At 36.5% G+C, this 6,225-nt stretch overlaps 1 pseudogene across 1 annotated transcript; it reads right to left on the bottom strand.

The window, feature by feature from the left end:
- Nucleotides 1-476: 476 nt before the first annotated feature.
- Nucleotides 477-2,654, bottom strand: LOC107005466 (annotated as a pseudogene). Its single transcript, XR_001454890.2, has one exon. The product of XR_001454890.2 is annotated as an aminopeptidase P1-like (transcript).
- Between the last annotated feature and the right edge of the window lie 3,571 nt (nucleotides 2,655-6,225).

The raw sequence follows: 6,225 nt of genomic DNA, 5'->3' as shown, positions 1-6,225 counted from the left end.
GGTCTCTCTTAGTGTTGCTTAATTGAGTCTTGGGATAGTTTTTAGTAAGAAGACTACAAGCTAGGAAGTGTCGAAAGGGAAAGAGAGACAATTCATTGTAACAGTGAAGCGATTCACCGTACAGTGAATTAAGCTTACTATAATGTTGCCTAAAAATGTGAATAATTGCTTGAACGTCATCTTATGTGTTTCTAAGTTAATAAATGTTATTATTATGATTATACTATGATATTTAAATTAAAAGATGCATATAACCAATAAATGTCAGTTTTCATGATTTTCATGCATTATGCGATACTTAGTAAATGTGGTTGTATTAATCAATGCTTTTATCTATCTCTATAGTTGTTGGTAGGTGAGGAGCATTTGGGAAGCAAGACTTTGATCGTAGAATCATTTAGTGAAGTCAAAGTATGTCCTCATTTGACTCGAGGGCATAGATGTCCTTTATGTTTCTTTTTTTTAAAAATAAAATAAAAATAAAACCCTTTCATTTTTTCCCAGGACCACCATCTCCAAATGTAGTAATGAGTATATATATAATAATGAGTATAGGTTTTTTATTGTATGAACAGTGTGGATGCTGAATTTTACAAACTTTATTCAATAAAGGGTAAGAGCACTGAACATCTCAAGCTGCAATGGGTGCAGTAGCATTCTTCAACCATTCCATCTCAGATTGATCCAAATAAGGAGCGAGGATTTCCGAGCATTTACAGTGGTACTCGTTCAACCATTGGATCTATTCGGGCACCAGAAGGCTAACATCAATCAACTTCCTCTGATATGGTGCCCAAGTAATATGCTCAAATGCCAAGTAACCCTTGTCGCCAATGTTGAACTTAGTATTGCCCTCTTTTACAATAAGCACATTCTCCAATCTTATACCAAACATTCCATTTCGTAGTAACCAGGTTCATCTGTGACTGTCATTGAAACTTGTAGTGGCACATTCTGCGCTGATGGTCTGAAACTAATCTGATGAGGTCCTTCATGGACATTTAAGTAAGACCCGATCCCATGACCTGTACCATGCCTATAGTCAAGCCTATACTTCCATAAAGGATTCGGGCAAGAACGTCAAGAGCATAACCATTTGTTCCATAAGGAAACCGTGCATTACCCAATGAAATATGTCATTTGAGAACCGCAGTGTAACATGTTTTCTCATGTGGAGTAGGTTTTCAAAAATGAACAGTCCGTGTAATATGATTTGTTCCATCCAGATACTGTGCTCCTGAATCACATAAGTACATTTGATCTGGGTCAAGTTCAGCACATGTTTCAGCCTCATGTGAATTATGGATAATGGCTCCATTTGAACCAACAGATGAAATAGTTGTAAAACTCAGCCCTCTGAAATACTCTTTAGATGCCCGGAACTCATCTTGCTTATCACTTGCAGAAACTTCTACAAGCCATTTCAAATCCTTTAGTTTGTTCTTGCTCATACTCTCAGCCTCTGCGAAGTAACCGGAAGCCCCATAGATTTCCTGCATCTGCCTATCCAGCAAGGCGAGATATTGCACGACAGCTGCTCCATCCCGAATTTGGGCGTTCTTCAATCCTTTCATCTCAACAGGGTTCTTTAGGCTTTCGCAAGGGCCAATGGTGACTGCTTAAGGAGGACTTTATCAACATTCAATTTCAAGTACAAAGCAAAGCAGCATGCACCAGTGTCAACCCAAATGAGGTCATTCACAAGCTCTACTGTCTGAATTTCACCATTTCCTGTATCCTTGCCACAATTAGTCTCCGTATTCAATCCGGCCGGAGTTTTGTCAGCTGAGGAAGGAGTGAGTTGATCAGATGCAAGTAAGACTGTATCTGAGCTAACATCACCATATTCCCGTACAAAAATTCCATTTTCCTTCATGTAAGAGTTTGCCTCAGATGACAACTTTCTTTTATACACATACAAGAAGGCCGAGGTCAATGTCACAATAGCAAATGCATGAACAACCGGGCTATATGATACATCTGTTCCACGAACATTATACAACCAGGCAACTTCATCTAGTGCTGTTATTATTATGGCACGAGCTTTTTCCTTTACAAGCTTTGCTCTCAAATCTTTCAACTTATCTGCAACAGAGCGACCAGCAAATTCTAAAGGATGCACGATCAAGGGATTTGTTTCGGCAGGTGGCTGATTTTTCCAGACTTCATCTACCAAGTTTCTAGCTGTTGGAAGCAACTTTTGCTGTTTCTTAGCAAAAGCACGCTCCCATTTCTGTGCAGTATCGACTGATATACACCATGGATCAACACAAATAGCTGCATCCTTTGGCAGATTATCTGCCATCCAAATATCAAGTGCAGGGTCTTCTCCCATACGCATGAGCTTCCATTGCTCACTAAGCTGCTGAGCTTCCTGCAAAAAGTAGCCACCATCGGTCCACAGAAGTGCTTCGTTCATTGATATAAGCGCTATACCAGCACTTCCGGTGAATCCAGAGATGAAATCGCGCCTCTTATCTCGCGCAGAAACATATTCGCTCTGATGATAATCTTCGGAAGGAACGATTAAAGCATTGAGAGGAGGAGAGTGAGAAGCCATCAAAGACCTCAGAGCTGCGAGAGTATCCGCCATCGTCTGCCTCTTTCGTTCGTTCGTTCTGGTAATGGAGCAGAGAGGGGAGAGTTGACTTGTTATGTGTCTTATGTTTCTTATTGAATTACTGTAATAAACTAAGTATTTTCTATATTCGTATTGTGTATGGGCCGTGTCCAAAAAATATTCTCGTGTCTTAATTTTGGTGAGATTGATACTTAGTATTTCCTATGATTTTATACGAAAGAGTGTTTAAAGTCTAATAAATGTTTTATGAAAAATTTTAATTCCGCACTACTTTTCATTATGTATATGCGATGAATGATATGTAAGGGCTTGTACAAGACCCCCGAGAGATAATGTAGGTCAGTTGCGATCCGAGATTGACCCTAACTTCAAAGGTGTGGTCTTGGGATACGAAAGGTATGGTCCGCTTATGGTGGTGGTGCTTACATTCTTATGCATGTATATGTATTATGATCGTGACCTTGAAAGCATTAGATGCAATCTGTGATGAATCTCATGTTCTTGAAACATATATGTTTAGTCATGTTCTAAATGAATTGATGAACGTGAAATATATGTATAGACTTCGACACTAGTTATATGATATAGGTGTGGATGATGTTATATGTATATGTGCGATAATCATGTTAGGATTAGGTTGTCTATATGGCTAGTGATGAAGAATATACTAGTAGTATGACCCTTACCTATATGAACCCTATATAAAGGTGTGTCAAAGTATGCTAGGAATCTTCTATTTTAATGTTGTATATGTTAGTGTCTCCTATGATGTAATGTGAGTGTGTGTAGTCTATGTCCTTAATACCCTATATGTGTGTATGACTTGAGACTTGAGGAAAGGTTGTACATGTGTTGTGATATTTGGAGGGTGAATTCATTAACTTTAGGTATTAATCCATTATGTGATCACGTCGACCAATGTACACACACACACTTCATGAATGACTATGAAAAGGATAGATTCATGATAACTAAAGAAAGGGTAGTTCTCCTATGAATCATTACCTACTTTTATGCATGTAAGTATATGATTTATGAAGTTATGAACATGTGTGATTAGAGGGTAATGGGCAGGTAGATGTCACGATCCGGATTTTGGAATCCAGATCGCAACCAGCGTCGTTGATCTCTCAGAGGTCACATACAAGCCTTATCTTGCATCATAAAATTCATCTAGTTAAATTTGCATAAAAATTAAAACATTTTATATGTATGAAGTATATATAAACTTCATATAATTATTAACTAGATACATCATATAAGAAGCTCAATATAAGAGAACAACCATCTAACATAAAGAATCAATTCAAAACTGAAGATGAATATATCATGAATAGTTTGACAAACATGGGCTTATTACAAATCTTCGAAATGAACATGCAAAAGAAACGCTTAGGACAACATCCACTATCTGTGTCTATAACAAAGGTAGACTAAATCTGTAGCATCCTCAAAATTATGAGGACCTACCAAATGGTTTGGAGAAATGCTGAAGTCCAAACCGTTGCAAGTGTCGTCAACCTATCCTCTAACTTGCACCTATAAAAATAGTAAATAATAGGGGTTTAGTGCACCGCTTGTACTAAGTATGGGTGTATTCACACATACAAATAAATCTATGCATGATCAATGAAAGCTCTTCCTAAACGAAATGCTATTTTTGGAAAGTCTAGTCACTAGACTTTCGTAATTCATTGGTTGTGAATTGTGGTATGAATATGATATGTTTTAATGAATTCAAAAAACACAACTAATTTTCTATATGATTAAAATAGATTAGTATCATCAACATAATTTTAGATTTTGATCCTCTTAGGCCGATAGCACCTCTTTGTACACTTAGATTATTTTTCAAGTCTTTTTCTTTTTCATTTTGTGTAGTTCAATAATTCCTTTGGTACGATGTTATGCTTACAAGTCAAATGATTCATTTTATTCCCATACCCATAATGAATCGATGTAAGTAATCCAATGAATAAGGAATAATTTCCCAATCTTATAGTGAGTCATTCTTTACACTATATATTTATTGCCTTTCATAAGAAATTCTCTATTGATCATACTGTTGATTTCATTACTTTAATGTTTAATATATTATACATTTCATATACATGAGACTTTGGAATCTTTGATGTAGCATAATACATCTCAAGTGAGGGCCTAACATATGCGACCTCAACCCGAGGGCATTCTTTAGCAAACACAGAGTCTGCTTCATTCGTTCATTCGTACTTCACATTATTCATTTCATTCATTCGTAGGCTTATGTAAGCACCAGCTATACCTAGGATGAAGTTTAAGACTCTCATCAGGATCATGAAGTGCAATGATAAAGAATGACCTAATGTCATTACTTGAATCTTATTTCACCTTCTGATTGTCTTGCACAAACACCTTCGGTATCATTAATTTAGTTATGTTTCATATATTGAGGAACTCCAACCTTAACCGACATAGATCATGTGAGCATCATGAATCTAACCCACACAGAAAGGAGGTGGAATCAATGGCCAAAGTAACCCAAAACATGCTAATCTAGATGGGAATTGAACCCCGCCTGATCCCTACATTGGCAGTATAGGTTTAAAGACTAGGATATGTAAGGGGACCCATACCTTGCATGTCAGAATGTCTCATCACATGAGAGTTATGTAAACCTCCGCTCGTCTCGAAAGAAGGCATCACCGCTCATAGCTAGCCTATGGGTGCTCAGTATAATGTTCCATTTCATTCAACTCATACATCATGGAAGATTGCTTCTAATATGAGGACATCATACCTCAATAGATGATTTCTCATCTCATCATTTGTATTAATTATACATCAGTGTCAATACTTTCATTAGAGTATACATAGAGACTGATCTCTTCATTATCTTTACATTCTCATAGGTGAGTACGTTTTGGTAACATTTATTTAGGTTCATTTAAGATTGCTCTCATCTTTCACATTAGACTCTTATCATGTTGTCACCACATTCATTGACATTAGTTACATTTGTTTTTTACAATTACTCACCCTTTACGTGAATGTTCATTTCTTCTTTATCTTCTACTATTGACTCAAGCATTATGGAGGCTTGCTTCTAGGTTGAAATTTACTTACTCTATTGATGACTGGTCATCCTTACATTACATTGATGAAATGTGCATTTTCCTAACATATTATCCTTTGTTGTTAATGAGGCTGGCTCACACCTTCTAACACCTTCATACGTGAGTATTCTTTTAACATAGTATCTTAGGGGTAAGTGAGACTTGTCTCACTTCATTTAACACCCATTCTAGTCACTTACGTTAGGCCCCTTTAATTATGTTATAACTCACGTTACTTACTTACTTTACTGTACTAGATTCATATATCGTTTATGGACGATGAGCACTTCATTCAATGAGTTTCTATGTTCATGTGTCATACTTTTAGAGCATGTTGGGAGTTGTCCCTATGAGTGGCATGCCCTTGATTATGGGTTCATTGAATTACTATAGAAGTGCTTATATTATAATTTTATACTCTAACTACACAAGATTGACATATGATTAGTATTGGCCTCAACCTTTAAATATTAAAATACATAACCATTTTAGTTGGCATGTGCAAATTCTACGTATGTTCATATTTAAATTTAATATGTATAAAACATT

Source organism: Solanum pennellii, chromosome 12 (genome assembly GCF_001406875.1).
Source record: "Solanum pennellii chromosome 12, SPENNV200".
NCBI classification, from domain to species: Eukaryota; Viridiplantae; Streptophyta; class Magnoliopsida; order Solanales; family Solanaceae; genus Solanum; species Solanum pennellii.
Note: the sequence above shows the minus strand (reverse complement) of the source record. Positions and strands in the feature narration are given on the sequence as shown.